This window comes from Molossus molossus, unplaced genomic scaffold (genome assembly GCF_014108415.1).
Source record: "Molossus molossus isolate mMolMol1 unplaced genomic scaffold, mMolMol1.p scaffold_m16_p_6, whole genome shotgun sequence".
Taxonomy (NCBI): Eukaryota; Metazoa; Chordata; class Mammalia; order Chiroptera; family Molossidae; genus Molossus; species Molossus molossus.
The window spans coordinates 28,575,810-28,599,055 of record NW_023425399.1 but is presented as its reverse complement, the minus strand read 5'-3'; the positions used below and the strand labels follow the sequence as shown (position 1 = coordinate 28,599,055).

Genomic DNA, 23,246 nt, shown 5'->3' with positions numbered 1-23,246 from the left:
TATACAGAACCAAGAAAAGACCTTGAATAGCTGCAGCAATCTTGAGAAAGAAGAACAAAGTAGGAGGGATCACAATACTGGATATCAAATTATACTATAAAGCTATTGTAATCAAAAAGCCTGATGCTGGCACAAAAACAGGCATGCAGATCAATGGAACAGAAGAAAGAACCAGAAATGAACCCAAGACATTATGCTCAATTAATATTTTACAAAGGAGACAAGAGCAAACAATGGAATAAAGATAGTCTCTTCAATAAACGGTGTTGGGAAAATTGGACAGCTACATGCAAAAATATGAAACTAGACCACCAACTTACACCATACATAAGAATAAACCCAAAACGGATAAAAGACTTAAATGAAAGTCATGAAACCATAAAAATCCTAGAAGAAACCATAGGCAACAAAATCTCAGACATCACATGTAACAGAATTTTCACCAATATATCACCCAGAGCAAGAGAAGCAAAGGAAAAAAGTAAACAAATGGGACTGTATCAAATTAAAAAGATTCTGCAAAGCAATAGAAACCATCAACAAAATGAAAAGGGATCCCACTGTATGGGAGAACATATTGTCAGTGATACATCTGATAAGGGGTTAATATCCAAAATATAAAAAGAACTGGTACAACTTTAAAAAGGATGACAAACAATCCAATTAAAAAATAGGCAAAGGACCCAAATGGACACCTCTCCAAACAGGACATAAATGGCCAAAAGACATATGAAAAAATGCTCAAAGTCACCAATCATCAGAGAAATGCATATTAAAACAACAATGAAGTATCACCTCACACTTGCCAGAATGGCTGCCATCAACAAATAAACAAATGACAAGTGCTGCTGAGTGTGTGGAGAAAAGGGGACTCTAGTACACTGCTGGTGGGAATGCAGACTGGTGCAGCCACTATGGAAAACAATATGGTGTTTCCTCAAAAAATTAAAAATGGAACTGCCATTTGACCAAGTGATCCCACTTCTAGGAATACATCCTAAGAAGCCTGAAACACCAATCAGGAAGAATATATGTACCCCTATGTTCATAGCAGCACTATTTACAATAGTTAAGATCTGGAAACAGCCCAAGTGCCCATCAGTAGATGAGTGAATAAAAAAGCTGTGGTACATTTACACAATGGAGTACTATGCAGCTGTATTTTAGCTGCATGTAAGAGAACGAAAGATCTCTTACTCTTTGAGATGACATGGAGGAACTGGAGAGTCTTGTGCTGAGCAAAATAAGCCAGTCAGAGAAAGACAAGTATCACATGATCTCACTTCTATGTGGAATCTAATGTACAAAATAAATGGGTGAACAAAATAGATCCAGAGACATGAAAGTAGGGAACAGACTGATGAATCTTAGAGGGAATGGGGTGGGGTTGGAGGATGATTAACCACAGAACTTATATGCATATTATGCATAACCCATGGACACAGACAATAATAGTGCAGTGAAGGCCTGGGGGGTGGGGAGGCAGAGCCGGGTGGAGGGGGTCAACTGGGGTAATAAAAAGGGGGGGAAGGAATATCTGTAATACTTTCAACAATAAAGATAATATATTTTTTAAAGCCTAAGATTGCTTTGGTTTTAGAGCTGCCAGGGCCATAAGACTTCCCAGTTGCCACAAACATCACATTTTTAGGACAGAAGCAAGTTTAGCTGTGGCACTGACCAAACAACACTCTCAAAATGTTTAATGGTCACTAAGCGACCTGGTCCTGTGTGCTCTGACATCGCCTTTCGGGAGACCGGGGAACACGGTGGTTACCAAGCACGCCCTGCAGTTAGCCAGACCTGGGCTCCAGTCCCAGCGTAGCTTGCAGCTGTCCCAACTGGAAAATGAGAATTTTGCTACCTCCCTCCATGTATTATTCTGAGCATAAACTGAAACAACAAATTAAAGTGCTTGGCACAGAAGCTGTCACACAGTAGAGACTCAACAGATATTGGCTATTAATGGCTATCATTGTTTCCGAAACCGTTTACTCACATAAATTATGTCTGCATATGTGCAGGGTATTATCCAGGAATGCCCCGAGTTCCCCATCCTTCCCCCTGAACCAGAGTTCTATTTTCTTTCTTTATAGTGACTTTCCAACACTTTTTCATGTGCCAGAGTCAACCAATCAACATGCCCTAAATTACCTGCACTTTGGGGGACCTTGAGCAATACAAAGGAACAGAAGGCACCATTCTGGTTTCAGGGGCTTATAATTTTGTATGACTGGAGAACTAGGTATGTCTAGTTAGAGGTCAAAAGGGGTTTCATGGAAGAGGAGTTATTTAAGTTGAACCTTGAAGGAAAAGGGTAGAGGGTTTGGTGGCAAGTACATTCCAGAGACAGGAAACAAAGGCTCAGATTACAGAAAGCAGAGTCAACAACATGAACCCAAAGAATGTAGAAGAAAGATAAAAATTTAAACAGAGAAAATGATGCAAAAATACTGCTGAAGAGAGAATGGCTGAGAGTTTCTCAGCGCTGAATAAAGACAGAAGTCCACAGATTAAAATATTCTGGCAAGAGCTCAGTAAAATAAGTCTAGTGTTTGTTTGTTTTTTTAATTCACACATGCACATATCATGGTGCAACTTCAAAACTAAAGGACACCCTAGTGTTGGATTACCTGGCTGTGTGTCAGCGAAGGACGAAGAATGAGCTAGCAATGAGCTTGTGCAATTAATCATCAACACCCGAAAGGCATTTGCAGTCCTGGGCTCCTCCCAGGGCTTATTAAAAATGACAACTTTTTAAATAAGGTAAAGACAAAACCCCAAATCAGTCAGAGTGAAAAGCAGATTTGCTACAAAGGTTTGTCTTCAGCAACTTGGCTGCAGAAGCCACGTGAGTCATACATAGCCTCAGAGTGCTGAAGAAAAACAACCTTAAAACAAGTGGAAACAAATTGTGCAAATGGCTCGATCCTTGAGCATTTGATTCTTCGCCAGTTCTTGATGATTTTCGTTTCTTGTCAGAGAAAGAAATCAATAGCATACTATTATTTATATTTTAAAACCATATCCAAATGGTACAATAGACTATGAAGAATACTTTGGAACTAAATTCAACCAAAGAGTGGATACAAATTCATTCAGGGCTCCATCCCAGGTGGAAACACTTGACTCTCCAGCCTTGAGGACCACGTTCTTGTTGGTTTCGCATCCAACAAAGTGCTGAGTGTGGGCTTCCCGGAGAATCCCCCACGGTGCCTGTCTCTGTTCAGTCCAAGTTCGTAGATCCATCTGAGAGAGCGGCCAATGTTGGCTGCCGACCCCCGTGTGTACGGGGGAACTTCTGAATTTAGAAAGACTGGGAAAATAAATCGATGCGATGTGGTAGCACACATTTTCTACCCTTGAGCTTTGATAAAAGTGCAGGAAATACCATCTCACTGATGTGAAACAATTCTTTCATTTCTTTTTTAAAAAACATATGCATCGGTATATTGTTTTAAGACGGTGTTCAATTTTTTCTTCTTCGTTTGCCTGTAATCAGTGATCCTTTTCAGGAACGGCATCCAACAAATGATTCACAAATGGCAAAAATAGAAAACTACAGACCTACAGAATAAAGTCTAAACTCCTTAACGTACCAGGAGGTGAGACTGCCCTTGGTCTGCTCCTTGTCCACCGCTTCAGGGTTACCTTTTACTGTGACCCTCTGCCTCACGCTCTTCTCCAGCCTCGCCCGATGCTCTCTGGTGTCCAGAATGCCCCCTGCTGCCTCACACCTCCATACCAATGGCCACCAGCCTGAACTGTCTTCTCCTCTCTTACCCATTTCTTTCTCTCCCCTGGGTGACTACCTTGTCATCTAAAACCAGTTCAGAGTCACCTCCCATACCTAGTTTTGCTAACATGCAAAACCTGATGATCTTCTTTTCTTGTCAGAGAAAGAAAGCAATAGCATACTGTTACCTGTATTTTAAAACCACGTCCAAATGTTACAAAAGAATATGAAGAATACTCTGGAACTGATTCAGGACTGGATTCTGTCAGCTCAGGGCCGCTGCTCTTCAGACCAGGAGCTGCTGGGTTGGACAGTGGACACAAATGGGTGGTAGCTGCCCGGTTTTGGAAAGTCACCATGAGAACCTACAATGTACAGGGAGAGGAAAAGTTCACTGTCCAGGGCTCAGAGACCCAGTTGGGTCTTCCCTTGGAAGAAATCATAGGAAACAGGAAATTTTAAATTCTCAATTTCACATCTTTCTTTAGAGACAATGTTTAAAAGTGATGCATGCCTGGCTGACATGGAATACGTGAGCCTGGAGTCGATCCCAATGGTGACAGCCAACATTTCATAGAACAGTATCCATTTCCAATTTCCCAACTGCATTCAGGAGGATTCATGTTGGAAGTGGAGGGGTTGATGAGTGATAATGACAGTTCCCCGTTCCCTGTGGCTTCCCCGGGAACACACCAAGCGCCAAGGCAGCGTGGAACCGAAACCCTCCCAGAAAGGGCAGGAGAAGGGGGAGTGGGGCACTTTCTGCAGCTAAAATGATTTCAAAAGCCGAAGTGAGCTCTCAGCCCTGCTGGTGAGCACGTGGCAGAGAGGCCCCAGGGCAGGACAGGCAAGGGTCCTGGGACTCTCCCCACCCCATCCCCCTGAGGGACTTGAGTCCAACGATTCCCTGGCATGCAGTACAAGAACAGCTCCGAGGCTTTGGGTCTGGTTCTTGTTTTTTGGCCCCAAAGCAAACTCAAAAAATTCAGACCATGATAGAGAATGAAAGTTTGTCATTTCAGTTTTAGTGCAAATATCCAAAACATTTTCTTCAATCTTTTTTATCTTGAAAGTTTAAACCTATTAGAATTTGAAAGAACAGAACAACTATTCATATACCATTTACCCAGAACCCCATCATTAATATCATGTCACATTTGCTTGTTTGTCTTCTCTAAGAGTATCCTCCTACACGGCTATTAGCACACCTTAGAAAGTTCTCAATTTAATACCATTGAATATGCATCCATATTTAAAATTTCCAAGATTGCCCCACCAATATCCTTATAGCTTCTTTTTCAATCCAGAATCCATTCTAGGATCACATGCTGCATTTGATGTTCATGTCTCTTTAATCTCCTTTCATCTACATAGTTCTGCCACTTTTTGTCTTACAGGATATTGGCCTTTTGAAGTGGCCAAACCATTTATTTTGCATGATGCACCTCACCTGTGTTTGTGTGGCTTTCTTCCTCATAACAATATTCAGCTTATGCATTTGGGGCACAACCCCAGAAATGAGGTCCTGCCCCCTCAGTTCACATCAGAGTTCACCTGATATGACTGTTCCATGGTTGAGAATGTTCAGATTGACCCTTGCCCTCTGGATAACTGTGTTGTAGAGCTATCTCTCCTCCATGATCATTAACAAGTAGTCTGAGGGCTCATACTTCCAGGCTGAAGTCTGAAAAAAGAAGAGCAATTACTGGAGGTGGAGTGAAAACCATGATCCATGGATAATTCTGTGAAAAAAAAAAGCAAGAATGTTGGGGAGGAAAGTAAGTGCTCCCCTGCTACACCACTTCCCTTACACACACACATACACACACACACACACACTCACACACACACACACAAACTACAAGGATCCTTAGAGTTGTTGGGAAGAGAAATAATGGAATACCCAAGGTTTATGGGATGAGAGTTTGAACCATTCTATTTTCAACTTAAAGGAAAAGGTCACCCAGAACGCTGGAAGGAGCGGTGGCGTTGAGGTGGCAGGCGTCCTGGTGCATTGCTTGCAGCAATGAAGTCTGTTTGTTCTGTGGTCCTCCAAATCTATGCCCGTTAGTAGTGTCCTCTCACATGGGCTCTGAGCTTAGCTGTCTGACTTGCTTTGGCCAATGAGACAGTAGCAAACAACACAAGCAGAGACGAAAAAAGTGCTGGTTTGCACGTTGGGACTTGCCCTCCTGCTGCTCTTGGAACCTTAAGACTACCATGTGACTGAGGCCAGGCTAGCCTGGTGGAGGGAGAGACCACATGGCCCAGTCACTCCTCTGGCCCCCGTCTATAGCTGGGACACCAGCACGTATACAAGTGAAACCATCCAAGACCAACTAGCCCACGTCCAGCTCACAAGCTGACCTCAGACACATGAACAAGCCCAGTGGAGTTCAGCCAAGTCTGGCCAAGATCAGCAGAACTGACGAGCCGACTCATAAACTCATGAGAAATAATGAATAGTTCTTGTTTTAAGTAACTACATTTTGGGACAAATGTTAGTCAGAAAAAGCTAACTGATACACTTAGAAATCACTCCAACTCACAAACTGGTTCAAGATATGGACTATACCTTGTCTCCCCATCAGCACCCCGTTATTCCCTTTTGTCCAAAACACATTTATCTGAGTAAGTTAGGAATATTCACAGCATCCTGCTAGGGTATCATACCAAAGAAACAGAGTATCTGGGCTCACAGGTATCAGCTCTGTGTGGGGGCAATGGAAAAGCAAGCAAAAGTATAACCACATTTTTTTTCATCCTCTTTTCAAACTAAATTGTTCTTGACTCCTCTTCTTGCCTTTGAGTTCAGGTTTCAGAATTTCCTTCCTTCTTCTGGAACTAAGGTGCTGCTCTTTTGATTGCCTGCTGGGGCAGCATCCGATTGCCAGCCAGAAATGTCACACTGCCCAAGCTGGCCAGGAACTTCAAGGTCTGGAACTTGTTGAGCTGAGTCCAGTGGACATACATGAGCCCCAGTATAGCAGCATGTCCCAGGTGAAAGATAACCATACTAGGAGCAAAAGTGAAGTTGGAGACGTTGGCACCAATTTGGATCCATGGATCAAAGAGCAGGAATGAGAGGATCAGGGCAGTGAGTGTACTGGACACCACTGTGGGGGCCTCTTCTCCGGCTCACCAAACAGGTGCTGAATCCTGTTTGGGGGTGAAAGTGTTCTTGAACAGGACAGTCAATAGAGCATCTTCCTCAAGGAACTTGATGACTACATCAGCCACATTCCAAAGGGCTGGATTCGTCACAGTGTCATCTCCAATATTCAAGTAGAGAGTGTAGGTGCCAGACACAGAGTCAAATTCTATTTTCTCTCAGAACTATCCAGTTCAAACTTGTACACATTCTTGCTGTCTGGCTCAGCAATACACACTACTTCTTGGCCAGTCTTCTGGTTATGAAGTCAGACAAATGTCTGGTGAGGGGTGAGCTCACCACCAGTGTTCACATCTACCAGCTGGAAGAGCAAAGCAAAGTTCTGGCTGCCTGCAATGAATGAGCCCTTGGCCTTGGCTGGGTAGGTCACCCATGTGGTTTGGGGACAATGCTCTGATCCTCATCCACAGTGAAGAGATCAACATTTGTGATGCTAACTTCAGTGGGGATCTTGACTCTGAGCTCTACACTATTTGCAATATAATGGGTGTCACCTTCAACTTTGAGAAGTCATAATAACCACTAGACAACTTAACAGTCATAAAGTTTAGTTAAAAACATTCCCTTCAGGGGTGAAAGAATTCTTCTAAAGGACAGTGGCTCTGGAAGCAATGGATTTAGAATGTCCTAGTTTAACAGTGGCCTGAGTCAGAGGCTGGGACAGAACATCAATGACCTGCAGGATCGCCTGTTCATGAGTGTCGGAGGGAGAGCGCTCGGACACAACCACAACTGGCACATGACAGCAGAGGTCACTCTGAAGGTTTCTGAGAACAAGTCAAAGTTCTTCTTGCTGAAGATTGTATTCATTCACTGGATGACCTGATTCTCCTTAATGGGTGTCTTGGTCTCCACATGGTTCATGAGTTCGTAGATGACAACCACAAACAATGCTGTTGTTTCTCAGAGAAGCTTTCAATCTCTCCACATCACGCCTGGTGAGGCAGTGAGTGGGCAGCAGAGCCTGGGCACGGATTGTGATTGTTGGGGCCAACCGGAAGACAGTGCTCGGACGGCAGCGCCATTTCTCCACGCAGGTCCCCTATACCTTGTTTTTTTAAAAAAAAAAAAAAAAAATCAGATCCCCTTTCATAGATTAAAAGTTTTTCAAAATAAAATTTACACTGAATCTTTACCAGGGCTCTCAAAAGAAACTTAAAATGGTTTCATCAAATTCTAAATTCAATTGAACTCAAAATCAATATCTTGTCTACATACATTTTTTTTTTTTTAATTCGGTGCTTTTTTTTTTTAATCCTACCCAAGGGCATGTTTATTGATTTTTAGAGAGAGGGGAAAGAAGAGAGAGACAAACATCGATCTGTTGCCTCCCACATGTGCCCCAACCAGGGCCAGGGATTGAATCCGCAACCTATATATGTGCCCTGACTGAGAATTGAACCCGTGACCTTTTGATGCCAAGACGATAATCCAACCGAGCCACATTGGCCAGGGCTACATACATACTTATTTTAGTATAAGATAGACATGAGTAATTGAAGAAGACATTGGAACATTCTAAATGTATTGTTAATGTAAAAACGCTGTTCAGTAGAAACACTAAGCCTCAACAGAGGCCAATTAATCCAACCTCAAAGAGTAAATTTGTTGAAAAATGTTTAAGCCCTGGCAGGTTTGTCTCAGCGGTTAGAGCATCGGCCTGCAGTCCAGAAAGTCCCAGGTTCGGTTCCCGCTAAGGGCACGTACCTCAGTTATAGTTTGTCCCCAGTCCTGGTTGGGTCGTGCAAGTGGCAACCACTCGATGTGTCCCTTTCACATCGATGTTTCTCTCTCTCTCTCTCTCTCTCTCTCTCTCTCTCTCTCTCTCTCTCTCTCTCCCTCCTCCCACTCTATTTGAACAAAATATGGAAAAACGTCCTCGGGTGAGGATAAAAAAAAGAAAAATGTATAAAGTAACTAGAAAATACCTTGGAGTGCTCAGATTTTCCTGCATATTAGAAAATCTGGTGAAGCTTTGAAAACTCTCAATACCCAGGCCACTTAAGTCAGAATCCCTGGGACCAGACCCCAGGTATCAGTATTTTTTATAGGTCCTTTGGGTGATTTCAGTGTACAGCAAGCCTGAGAACCAGACACACTGAATGTGCCTGTTTCCAAGTGTATCAACAGATGTAATCATTCTTCAGTCTGAGTAACTGAAAGAATACACTCACTACTACTTGTTCTGTGATACCTTTTACAAGGCATCAGAAGGCATGTTCATTCATCCCCAACTTCTACTCCCAACAATTCCTATTCTAGGGAGAGTAATACGGAACGAGTGCTCTGACACCAAAGCTTCACAATTATCCAATAATGCTTAATTACATTGTTCTCTTCGAGAGCATCTCCTGAAACTCTGGAAAGTTACCAGAACACCCCAGAAGGTGTCCAGCTGTTTAATTAGAGGATTGCATCTGTAATTGTTTTCCCAATAGCCTTTTTCACTCTGGGGTGCCCCTTTTCTGTCTCTGCCTACCTGGCAGAAAACACTTCTAAATCTCTTCTGAAGACTGTTCTTGGCTTACTATTCTGAGTTCCTCGGACCCTACATTCTAACAGTCTTATGGCTTAACCATGGGACTCCTATGCCGTGTGCACAGAAAGTCATTGCATGTACACCATGTCTTTCCCATAAGGGTCTCTTGTTGCTCAGGGATTTGTCTACATTTTACAATCTGGCTCCTACAAATCCTCTCCAGTTTTCTAAGCCAAAGACCTCGAGAATGAGCCGAACTATTTTTCTCCCTAGGCTTTAAAACCTTCCAAGCCACCACTGAACGAACATGTTGTATCACTCAATACTCTTCAAACAAAAAGATAACACACCAGAATGATGGGTTGGAAGGGATACAGAAACTTCACAAACCTCCTGCCCCAGACAGGGCTCATTAACCCAAGTATGCCCACGCTGTAAGTGTGCCCATCCTCGTTTCCCGCCGAGAATGCCCCCCTCCAGCCCAGAGCTGGTATTCATTGCCTTGAACTGAATGAAGTTGGAGTTGTTTGGGGGCGGAAAATAGGCAGCAAAATCTGAAGCAGAAACCCTAGGAGCAGTTCCAATGTCTTAAAGAATTTTCTAAGGTCAATTATAAATAGTTGACCTACAAGTACAAGAGAAGAAAATGCCTTGTCATCTCACAAAGGCCAATGGAGTGACATTTTGAAATGTGTGCTCAGTTCTATCGGGTCTAAGGGATGGCGAGGAGCTGGGAAGGTCTATTAGTGGCAGTTGGGGGTCAAAGGAAACTGGAAATTCTATGTCACCAGAAGTGGAGCCTGTGTGAGTGATGGCCCAGCAGGAGAGCCCGCTCTTCAGGGAGAAAGGGGAACCAGGGGACCCCCGACACAGCCGGAATCTTGTCAAAGCAGCGAGTAGGGAGGAAAAACACACACAGAAGAGACCAGCATCTTTCCCAGAAAAACCAGATGGGTTTTTCTGTCTAACAGGGAAACAAGGTTGACAATTGCAAACAGATTTCAGAAAACCCTGAGCCAGTTTATGGGAGTGGGTTCAGAGAGAGTTCAAAAGGGAAACTCTGATGGCTTTCTCTGTGCAGGTGCCCTGGTCCCCTGGGGGCCAGGAGACTCCAGACCCGCTCGCGCTGGCTCCCTCCCTACAGACGCACTCCTGAACCCTTCCAGAATGAACACCTGAAGAACTATTCCTTTCTTTCACAAACCATTTGTTTTTCAGTGACAAATCTCAAAAATGTATCTCCTGTTTCACTGTTACTTGATGATGCAAGTTGAGGCCAGGTGATCTCTATTTTTTTTTTCCCTTAGCTATCCAGAGTAACACATTTATCCACTTTAATTTAATCAGGTTTTCTATGCTTACAAGCAAAAGTTACAGTTTCTCCATGGACTATGCCAGCACGAAGCCCCTCCTGCCCAACTGTAACATCATCTGCCTGAAAGAAGCAGGGTGGAAAGTTCTAGAGCTGTTTTTGTTCCTGGGGGAGACTCTGTGATTCTGCCTGCTCACACCCCAGGCACAGCTGAGCGCCAGCGGTGGACAGGGGCTGCCGTGTCCTGTCGTGTGGGTTGTGCCCTGCACAAGGACAGGAGTGAGTGTGTGCCCTGATTCAGGGCTGCCTCTTCTGGAGGAAGGATGTTTTTTCCAAATTACACAAATGCACTCTGTAGGCTAGTGGCCACCTGGGCAGGTGCCCAACCCAAGCTGAGTCAGTTAAATTCTCTTTCTCTCCTACACATGTAGGATTCCTGGGCTTTAGAACTCAGAAGTCAGATGGTGCTGGTCTGAGACACGGAGAGAGGAGAACGGGGTGGAGACACACCCTGCTGTGGTGACCCTGCAGCTGAGATTTTGGACCCCAAGAGCTTGGACTTAGGTTCCATGACAATGCCTGGCTCCGTGCTCCAGGTTACCCTCTCAGCATAGACTGGTTCAAGTTGCAACCAATAATGCTTGAGCAAGGCAAAGGCCTTGTGAAAAGTTGCTCCCCAGGCGACTTTGAGTTGAATCATCTGAGTTCTGTGCCCAATCAGAATAAGTTCCCCTAATATTTCTCTACTGATGGGGCCTCTTGACTAAAGATGGTTCGCCAGTGTGTTTAGCTTCCTAATAGCCAAACAATTGGTTAAGTGCCATCTGCTTGAATGAAAAGCCTTTTCACTGTTTGACCATTTGAGCAGATGGTTTGTAACCAATTGTTTGACTATTAGAAAACATTTGTGCAGAACTATCTGAGTGGCTTAATTCATTCCCCGAGTAGCTTTTCAAAAACATTGAAAGTATCAAAAAGAGACATTGTTGTTTATATGGTACCAAATATCTGGACAATTTATTGTTTTTGTTTTGCATGTATCTATTCTTTGTCAGACAAGTAATCTGAGTCTTCTATGCATCAATTTAAAATAAAGATAAATTAAAAGTTCATTCATAATTCTACCACCTGTGACAATCACTGTTAACATGTTGCAGTATCTTTTTTTGAGATTTTTTTCTCACGTGTATAAAGTATCAAGAGTATGAACAGCTTTCTGTTACAGAACATTGACTTCTCAGAGGGCCAGTCTGGCTTGGCTGCCATGTTCATTCATAATAGTTTTTAAAGAGAGGCTAAAAGAGCTTGAGGGGTGGGGGGATAACTAGAGAAACCTACTGAGCTACCACTAGGCACAATGAAAGTACTGCTTTGATATCTGAGGTAGATGCAAAGATGATAGACTGTAGTCAAACTCAGAGAAATAGGGAGTAGAGATTACAAGTAAGGAAACGAAACGCCGTTCTGCCAGGAAGACGCTGTGCTGTGTTGCGGTAGGTGCACTGCGGTCCCCTTCCCACAGCCAGTGATTTCCACCAGGGTAGTCTTCGTTTGGGTGCTGTCCTTTGTGGGAACGTTGATAAAGAATGAACACTTGAGCCCTGGCCGGTTTGGCTCAGCGGTTGGAGCGTCGGCCTGCGGTCCAGAGAGACCCGGGTTCGGTTCCTGCTAAGGGTGCGTGCCTCGGTTGCAGTTTGTCCCCGGCCCTGGTTGGTTGTGTGGGTGGCAGCCACTCGATATGTCCCTTCACATCGATGTTTCTCTCTCTCTCTCTCTTCCTCTCTCTCCCTCCCACTCTATCTGAACAAAAAATGGAAAAAAATGTCCTCGGGTGAGGATAAGAAAAATAAATAAATAAATAAATAAATAAACAAATAAATAAATAAATAAATAAATAAAAGAATGAACACTTGAAAAAGACAGGACAGTTTTATTGATATGTGGAATAAGAATCTGCCAGCATGGGGCCCAGGCATGTGTATTTTGAGAAAGATCTTGATACCCATTCCAACTTGAGAACTGCCGTAACAGCTAGAATAATACTGTGCCATCTGGGCTGGGGGTGAGACACATGAAGAACAGTGCCAGCCAAGAATTCCAGTACAACTGTGCAAAGCAATGCCCATGTGGCAAATGTTTTTAGTGTTCTCTCTCTCTCTCTCTCTCTCTCTCCCCCCCCACCCCCCCCTCATCATCACTATTTCAGTGCATGTCTTCCAACTGACAGAATGGGCACCTCTGCCTGAGGACAACATGAAATTAATGCCCCTCAGACAGTTCTCAGCAGATAACTGTGAGCTCCCTCACGCCCTCTGCTGGTAGAACTCTGAGGTGCTTGTTCCACCCCCTGGCCCAGAGCTCTCAGTGGAATGGAGTTCCATCTGCCCAAGTGGTAACCTGCATGATTTCACATCCTTTAATGGCTGCCTTCCCTTTCCAGTCTCATTTTCTTACTCCCCTAACATTATTTCTTGGTATCACCTTTCCAGTAAACTCAGCCCACTCAAATCTTTATCTCAAGTTCTGCTTGTAAGGAAACCCAAACTAAGACTGTCTATTTCACCTTACATTCCTTTTCATATTTAGTTATATAATTCAGAACCCTATGTCACCCATAGTGAAATGGCTTTCCTCCCTCCCCTGCCTCCTCCCATAGTGTGCCCAAGCATCCCCAAATTTAGTCTTGTTTGCATTTGAGTGTGTATAATTAAGTCCAGGATACAGGGCTCACCTCTAATGGGCTGGATTGTGAGAGGGCAGAGGAAGAATTTAACTTTTGACTTTCTACATTATGTGAATTTGTTCCACACGTTTCCAAACCCTGCCTCAGGTGACATATCTGAGAGAGGAGTTTGGGGTCCTTTCTGGAACTCAGGTAGAGACAGCATGTGAGCACCTCCATAGAGGATGTTTACCTGGAGAAGGAAGCACCAGCGAAGCTCAGGGTCAACATAAATCTTTTTTTTAATTGAATTTATTGGAGTACAGGTTTCAAGTGTACAACTCAACAAAACATCTCTGCACACTGCGTCGTGTGCCCATTGCCCTAAGCAAAGTCTCTCCGTCCCTCTTTCCCCCTCTTTGCCCGCCTCCACTCCATATGTGGGTTCTTTGGTGTGTTTCTTTTTGCTTAATTCCTTCATCTTCTTTCATCCAGTCCCCCAAACCCTTCCCCTCTGACAGATGTCAGTCTGTTCCATGTATCCATGCCTCTGGTTCTATTTTGTTCATCAGTTTATTCTGTTTATTAGATTCCACATATAAATGAGATTATATGGTATTTGTCTTTCTCTGACTGGTTTATTTCACTTAGCATAAAAATCTCCAGGTCCATCCATGCTGTCACAAGGGTAAGATTTCCTTCTTTTTGATGGCCACTTAGTATTCCACTGTGTAAATGTAAAACAGCTTTTATTTTTTTTTAATCCTCACCTGAGAATTTTTTTTTTTTTTTTTGGTATCTTCCCCTAGCGGGAACTGAACTGAGACTCTCTGGTCCACAGGCCGACGCTTCAATTGTTGAGCCAAACCGGCCAGGGCCGGAGAATATTTTTTAATTTATCTTCAGACAGAGTGGGAGGGAGGGAGAGAGATGGAGGGAAAAGGGAAAGAGAAAGAAACATCGATGTGAGAGGGACACATCGATTGGTTGCTTCCCACACGACACCAACCAGGGACGGGGACAAACCACAGCCAAGGTACGTGCCCTTGGCCGAAATCAAACCCATGACTCATTGGTCTGCAGGCTGATGCTCTACCACTGAGCCAAACCAGCCAGGGCAACACAGCTTTTTTATCCACTTATCTACTGGTGGGCACTTGAGCTGTTTCCAAAACTTGGCTATTGTAAATAATGCTGCAATGAATACAGGGGTGCATATATTCTTTCGAATTCGCGTTTTGGGTTTCTTTGGATATTTTCCCAGAATTGGGATTGCCGAGTCAAAAGGCAGTTCCATTTTTATTTTTTTGAGGAAACTACATACTTTTTTTCTGCGGTGGCTGCACCAATCTGCATTCCCACCAACAATGCAGTAGGGCTCCCTTTTCTCTACATCCTCACCAGCACTTGTTGTTTGTTGACTTATTGATGGTAGACATTCTGGAAGGTGTGAAGTGATATTTCATTGTGTTTTTAATTTGCATCTCTCTGATGATTAGTGACAGTGAACATTTTCTCTTTTGTCTATTGATCATTTGTATGTCTTCCTTGAAGAAGTGTCTATTCAGGTCCTTGGCCCATTTTTAAGTTGGGTTGTTTGTCTTCCTGGTGTTGAATTGTATAAGTTCTTTATATATTTTGGAAATTAACCCCTTATCAAATATATCATTGAAAAATGTTCTCCCATCCGCTGGGTTCCCTTTTCATGTTGTTAATGGTTTATTTTGCTGTGAAAAGGCTTTTTAGTTTGATGTAGTCCCATTATTTATTATTTCCCTGGCCCTAGGAAATATATTGGCAAAAATATTGTTACAAGAGATGTTTGAGATTTTACTACCTATGTTTTCTTCTAGGACGTTTATGATTTCATGAGTCACATTTAAGTCTTTTATCCATTCTGAGTTTATTCTTGTGTATAGTATAAGTTAGTGGTCTAGTTATATTTTTTTGCATGCACCTGTCCAATTTTCCCCACACGATTTATTGTCTTTACTCTATGGTATGGTCTTGCCTCCTTTGTCAAATACTAATTGACCATAAAGGCATGGCTTTATTTCTGGGCTCTCTGTTCTGTTCCACTGATCTATTTACCTGTTCCTATGCCACTATCAGGCTTTTTCGATTACAATGGCCTTGTAGTATAGTTTGATATCAGGTACTGTGCTCCCTCCAACTTTGTTCTTCTTTCTCAAGATTGCTGAGGCTATTCAGGATCTTTCTCCTATTTTTTTGTTGTTGTTGTTGTTCATATAAATTTTTGGAATATTTGTTCTAGATCTGTGAAATATGCCATTGGTATTTTAATAGAGATTGCATTGAATCTATAGATTGCTTTGGGTAGTATGGACATTTTAATGTCCTCTTGAATTTTTTGGAATAGTTTGAGAGGGATAGGTGTTAGTTCTTCTTTGAATGTTTACTAAAATTACCTGTGAAACCATCTGGTCCAAGACTTTTGTCTGCTGGGAGTTTTTTTTTTTATTACTGCTTCAGTTTCATTTGTTGTGATTTTTCTGATCAGGTTTTCTGATTCTTTTTTATTCAGTTTTGAAAGATTGTATGTTTCTAGGAATTTTTTCCAGATGGTCCAGTTTGTTGGTATATAGTTGTTCCTAGTATTTTCTTACAATCCTTTATATTTTTGTGGTGTCGATTGTTACTTCCCCTCTTTCATTTCTAATTTTATTTTTTTAGGTCCTCCCTCTCTCTCTTTCTCTTGATGAGTCTGGTTAAAGGTTTGTCAATCTTGTTCATCTTTGCAAAGAAGCAGCTCTTAGTTTCATTGACCTTTTGTATCATTTGTTTAGTCTCTATGTCGTTTATTTCTGCTCTGGTTTTTATTATTTCCTTCCCTCTACTTACTCTGAGCTTTTTTTTGTTGTTCTTTTACTAGTTCTTTTAGGTTTAGGGTTAGATTGTTTATTTGAGATTTTTGTTGCTTCTTAAGGTAGACCTGTAATGCTATGAACTTCCCTCTCAGGACTGCTTTTGCTGTGTCCCATAGATTTTTGGATTGTTGTATGTTTATTTTCATTTGTTTCCAGGTAACTTTTGACTTCTTCCTTGATCTCATTGTTAACCCATTCATTGTTTAATAACAAGGTCAACATAAATCTATACCCACATACCTTTCTATAAAACTAACTTCTTTCCAAACTCAACTCAATGTGCCTCTGGATTTGAAAGCATTCAGTGTTATTAACTATAGTGTAGGCATCATCTGTCCTTCAGAGAACAATGCCATTACCACCAACTGGATTTCATTAACTGAACTTTCCATTATCAAGTTCAGCTTTCAGTCCATTGATGACCTGCTTCTTGCAAGGACTTTCCTCACTCAAGCCACCCTCTCCCTACAACTGCCTCCTCCTAAGGACTCTGAAAACCTTCTGAAACAGTATTAAAAATAATCACAGCCCTGGCCAGTTTGGCTCAGCGGTTAGAGAGTTGGCCTGCGGCCCAGAGAGACCTGGGTTTGGTTTCCGCTAAGGGCATGTACCTCAGTTGCAGTTTGTCCCCAGCCCTGGTTGGTTGTGCGGGTGGCAGCCACTTGATGTGTCCCTTTCACGTCGATGTTTCTCTCTCTCTCTCTTCCTCTCTCTCCCTCCCACTCTATCTGAACAAAAAAAATGGAAAAATGTCCTCGAGTGAGGATTAAAAAAAATAATAATAATAATCACAAATTCATGATAAAAAATCTAGCTTTCACGTAAGCTATTGTGTTCTTGTGTCTTCCCCAACAGACAGGGAGTATGGCTGGCAGGCACCTATCCTAATGCCTCACCTCCCTCTGGACCGGCATCTTCCTGTCATGCCCTGGAGGCACGTGGAAACCAGAGAAGAAAAAATACCCTGCCTGGTCAGGTGAGCCAGCCAGTGTGTCTTACAGAGCCACTCCTTCCAGAACCCCGTGGAAGCCAGGTGGATTGAATGAAAGAGAGGGGCCAGGGCCAGTGCACCTTGAACCATTAATTATGCTCCACCTTTTCCAACTATAATTGATAGAGCTTAATTACATTTAATTTTAAAGTAATTAAAGAGTTTACCTAACAGTGTGTCTACAGTCAATAATAAGGGTACATTTTAAATTTGATTATTAATTACTCCAGGAGAAACACACAAACCACAAAGAAATAACTTGGGGTTGTGTTCTCAAGAACAGTGCCCCTCCTTACCATTCTTTGCTTGACTGAGATGGCACCTTGCATTCAGAACTCAGGGCAGACCTGGCCGGGGTGGCTCAGTGGACTGAGCATCATCCCATGGACTGAGAGGTCCAGGATCGATTCCCAGTCAGGGCATGCGCCCAGGTTGCCAGCTCGATCCACAGTAGGGGGCATGCAGGGGGCAGCCAATCAATGTTTCTCTCTCACATCGATGTTTCTATCTCTCACCCTTCTTCTCTCACTAAAAAAATCAATAAAAACATAACAAATTTTAAAGAAAGAACTCAAGGCAGGTATGAGAGGATGGCATTCCTGAGAAATTAAGCTTTTGAATATTTTGGAACAGACATCTGAGTATTGATTCGAGTGCAGTCCAGGCAGTCACCACTACCAAAGACATCTTTCTGCAAAAGTGAGGACTGGTCAGAGTGCTCAGACCACTCTGAAGTTCAACGTGCAGTCTCTACAAAAATTACAAATGTTTTTATGTTTTGAGCAACACCACTTTTAGGAATTTGTCATTCAAATACATTTGCACATATACAAAAAGATATTATGTACAGTTATTCACTGAAGAACTATTAATTTTTTGTTATAGCACTAGATTTGCTAAATTGGGGGAAATAATCCAATTTGTGATTTAACAGGCATATTTTGAAAATTTTAAACCAATATGTCTAGCAATAGACATATTTTTGAAACCTATAGTATATCCACACAATGGGTCATTCTACAATTATAAAAGAAAAATGAAGAAGTGCTCCATATTTTGATATGAAAACTTTTTAAAAGGGAATAAATGAGATATATCATTGTATTTGCAAAAGAAATATTAGAAAAATATATGTAGGAGACAAATACAAGGGGACAAAGGAAACAAAATAGATAGGGATGAGGTGAGAGTGATCATCCTAATGTATAATTTTGTGTGTTTGATATTTTAATCATGTGCATATATTATTGAGTCAAAACTTTTAATATTTACATGGTTAAAGACACTTTTATCATATTTTAATGAATTTGTGAGAAATTCCGGTCATTTCAATTCCTTGTTATAATAAACAATGCTGCAATCAACATATTTGTAGTAAAATCTTTACTTGCTTCAATTATTATTTTTATAGGATAGGTTCATAAATATATAAATTCTGCATTAGAGGATGTAAAATTTTCAAGGTTTTCCTATGTATTGACAAACCAAGCTCAAGGAAAATTTGTACCCTTTTTTTTTATAGACTTTATTTTTTAGAGCAATTTTAAGTTTATAGCAAAATTGAGTGGAAAATAAGAGATTTCTAATGTCCCCTCCCCCACATTCAGATAGTCTCCCCCATTTCAACATCCCTCACCAGAGTAGTATTTTTGTTACAATTAATGAACCTACATTGGCACATCATTATCACTCAAAGTTCATAGTTTATACTAGTGTTCACTCTTGGTGCTGTACATTCTATGGGTTTGGACAAATGTATAATAAATGACATGTATCCACCATTATATCATATAGAGTAGTTGCAATGCCCTACAATTCCTCTGTGCTCCACCTATTCATTCTCCCCCTTAATCTCTGGCAACCCCTCATCTTTCTGTCTTCATAGTTTTGTCCTTTCCAGAATGTCATGTAGTTGGAACCATACAGATTGGGGCCTTTTCACATTGCTTTCTTTCACTTAGAAAGAGGATCTGAACAGACATTTTCCCAAAGAAGACATAGAAATGGCCAAAAAAAAGTACATGAAAGATGCTAAATGTCTCTCCATCAGGGAAATGCAAATCAAGACCACAATATCACCTCACACCTGTCAGAATGTCTATTATCAAAAAGACAAGTGAAACAAGTGTTGGTGAGGATGTGGAGAAAAGAAAACTCTAGTGCATGGGACTGTAATTGGTACAGCCACTATGGAAACAGTATGGAGGTTCCTCAAAAAACTAATAATAGAATTACCATATGAAGCAGCCACCCTACTTTTGTGTATATATCTGAAGGAAGTGAAATAATTATCTTGAAGAGATGTCTGCACCCCCTGTTTATTGCAGCATTATTCACAATAGCCAAGACACGGAGACAACCTAAGTGTGGATGGTACACAATAGTGTCTGAAATGTCATACACACACAAACATATGCAAAATGGAATATTATTCAACCATAAAAAAGGATATCCTGCCATTTGAGACAACATGGACGAAACAAGGGTATTTTGGTGAATAAAATAAGTCAGATAGAAAAAAACAAATACTGTACAATCTCACTTATACGTAAGAGCTTTAAAAAAAGCCAAACACATAGAACCAAAAAAGTAGAATGGTGGTTGCCAGGGAGTGGGGGTGGGAGGAGGGCATGAAAGAAATGGAGAGATGTTGGTCAAAGGCCACACACTTCACTTATTCACAAGATAAATTAAATTCTGGTTAATGTATAGCATCATGATTATGGTTAACAATACTGTATTGTATACTTGAAAGTTGCTGAGAGATCAGAGCTTAAAAGTTCACACTACACACACAAACACAAATTATAATTTATGCTTGGTGATGGATGTGCTCACTGACCTTATTGTGGTAATCATTTCACAATATATATGTGTATCATGTCATCGAGTTGTATGTCTTAAACTTACATGATGCTATATGTCAATTTTATCTCAATAAAGCTAGGGAGCCCGGCCAGCGTGGCTCAGTGGTTGAGCATTGATCTATGCACCAAGAGGTCGCCGGTTCGATTCCCAGTCAGAGCACATGCCCAGGTTGTGGACCAAATCCCCAGTGGGGGGCATGCAAGAAGCAGTCAATCGATGTTTCTATCTCTCTCTCTCTCTCCCTCTCCCTTCCTCTCTCTCTAAATTCAATAAAGATTTTTTAAATTTTTTAATAAATAAAGCTGGGGGGGGGTTAAAGGGGAGAAAAAGTGTTTGAGGTTAATTCCACATAAGATGGGAAAGGCAGTCACAGAATGTCACCACCCAAAGGGTTTCAGGAATTTTAAGTTGGCATCCCAGTGGACTGTATTCATTCTGAGATATGCTGTCTTTGGCCAGCACAAGTCTTGTTGTTTTGTTTTAAATTAATCCCACAGCATATAAAGTGCTGAGATTCCAGATTCTGGAAAAATGGGAGGATCTGACACAGCAGAGTCCATATGCCAAGCTGGCAATGGTTGGCTGGGATTTGACCAGCGGGGCTGGGTCTCCTGCCACAGCTCCCAGTTCCAGTTCTGAACACCCAGAGTTTCTCTGCGCTTTCCAGCTACCGGTGATTCCAAGTATTAGAGTTTAATCCCCTCACTCAACGTGTAGGGAAATCTGGGACTAGAAATGTCATGAAAATTGCCTAAAACCAAAGCCTATTGGAAGCAAAGTGAAGGGCTCCGGAGTCTCCCAACAGAGAGGCACAAGTCCAGCTGGGATGGTCTTTGAATGGCCGAGGAATCTGGCAGTTGTGGGCATCACAGGGTTTTGGTGAGAAGTTCAGGGTCAGAGCTTTGAGCAGGGCACTCTGCCCCGGACCCTCAGCTTCCTTGGAGGGGGCCTCCTCCTCCTCCACCACCCCACAAAGCTCTATTTGCGTTCATAGGAGTCTTCCCAGCACCCCGGGCTCCTCCTGAAGAAGTCACCTTGTGGCGGGAGCTGACTCTGGCACTGGCCTTCTCCTGGCCACCTGACGCTCAACTCCTGCACAGGCCACTCCCAGTGCGGCGCCGAGTGGGGTGCAGAATGCCTTGCAGGATGCTCCAAATCTCATCCGCTAAATCCTGCTACTGCGGTCCCCTTGACACCGGGGTGCGAAGACGCAGAAACCCCTGCAAGAGATCCACACCGCGGACTGGGAAAGCCCTCCACGGCGGCCCGAGCTCTGCGCGCCCGCTCCCTGGAGGCGCCAGGTGCGGGAGCCCAGCGCCCTTCCGCCTCGGCGCGGGAGCGGGCGGGGGCCGGGGCGGAGTTGAACGCCGGGCGGGGCGCATCTGGCTGGGTCTGCGACTGAAAGAGCTGCGGAGGCCGAGCGCCCAATCCTACTGGAAGGCGGAGACCTCCACGCTCCCGGGAAGCGCGCTGGGGCAATTAAGAGAGAGGGACACCCCAACGCAGCACCTTTGCAAGTGCAAGTCCAGGTCCCCAGAGCGGGAACCGAAGGGACCGGCCACTGAGCGCGCTGGAAGGAGGCGCCGAGGCCGGTAAGTGCTGAGGGCAGCGCGGTCCAAGGCTCCGTTGATAGGGTCGGGGACGGCGCCCGGGCTGGAGACGCCGAAGCCCACTTCTTCTCGGAGGGATCGGGGCTGCTGTGCCTCCCACCTCTCTGGGGATGCGCACGGGATGGCTCAAAGTAGAGGAGTTGGTGCGGGAAGAGTGTCCCAACCCACCGACCTGCTAAGACCGGGCAGAGGATGGTAAACCGAGACTCGGGAGTGTGGGCGCGGGTGAAGGAAGCCAGCCGGCGATCGCCAAATTGTAAAAAGCTGCTTGGAGAAGGGTGTACTTTCTTGAAAGGAGAACAGAAAGTGGGGAGCGTTTGGGAGGAAATTTCTGCTCACCATATCTACCCCCATTCCCAGTTTTCTTCCCACCCTGAGGTCCCCGCACGCTTTGCTTTTCGAATCCGAATTTCTGACTTGATTCTTCCCTCTGCCAAGGTGGCGCCCCTGAGGACCGCGAGGCCTTTCTGGGTAGTTAATCTGGGGAGAAGAGAGGGCAAGGAGTGCATCCTGTGGAAACGGGGCCGGGATCTGTCCAGTCCGGGTGTACGCCCTCTTCTCTGGTGTCCTGGGACTCGAGAGCCCGGGAGCGTAGTAGCCAAGAGGACACGAGTCCTGCTTCTCCGTCTCGGGCTGAGCACGTCTGCAGTCATGGGCCTCCCATTGAGTACCCGAGGCGACCAGGAGGGAGGACAGCCAGGCTGCGGACCCCCGCTGGGCCTTGGACTTCACCTCTGGGAAGGTTTTACCCTGGCTGAGGTAGTGTTCCAGCCAGCCTCCGTCCCTACCCTCCGGGGCAGCTCCTGCTCCTCGCCCTCCCCTTCCTCTCACAGGGCCGGATCATACCTCCTGTCCAGTTGGTCCACGTTTTGCTACTAGCATCCTGCAGCCCCCACACGTGGAGTCGTTTCCAGGTGTGCTAAGGGGAGGAGTGCAGGCGGTTCCCAGCTGGACCGCTGGGGGACCCCCTTCTGTTTGTTGGGGCTCCAGAGTTCTTTTTCTGACCCCTTGGAAGCCTTGAACCCAATGGGAACCTACCTCCTGAAGGCTCAGTACTTCAGAGATTTTATTTTCTTTCCTGTGGGCCTCTTGAGGACATAAAGGACAATTCTGTCCTCAGGCCTTCCCAAGTCCTTGCTGACAAGCCCCTGCCCCCAGGGGGGCTGTTTTCAGTGAGGCCCCCGCTGGAGCAGCTACCACTTTCAGAGGATACAGACCTTGGTGACAGGTCATGCATGGTGCTTCCAGGTCAGGGCTGATTCTGGGAGGGGAACTGGGGGCCTGGTGAAGGAGACAAGGGGGAGAAGGGAAGCAGACAAAGGATTTCTTTCTAAAGCTGGTTCTCAGAATGTAGGGTAGCAGTTGAAGAATGCCCTCCCATCCACATCCCCCTCCACCTGCGGAATTCTGGTTGGGATCTTCATTCATTCATTCCACAGATTTCTATCCAGCCCCCACTATGTGCCTGGGCTGGGCCCAGGAGTTTGGTTTACAGGAAGATTGGCATGCAGAGAGCATAAATCACTGC

At 43.8% G+C, this 23,246-nt stretch overlaps 1 pseudogene; it reads right to left on the bottom strand.

Annotated features, from left to right (window-relative positions):
* Nucleotides 1–6,554: 6,554 nt before the first annotated feature.
* LOC118618511 lies at nucleotides 6,555–11,849 on the bottom strand (annotated as a pseudogene).
* Between the last annotated feature and the right edge of the window lie 11,397 nt (nucleotides 11,850–23,246).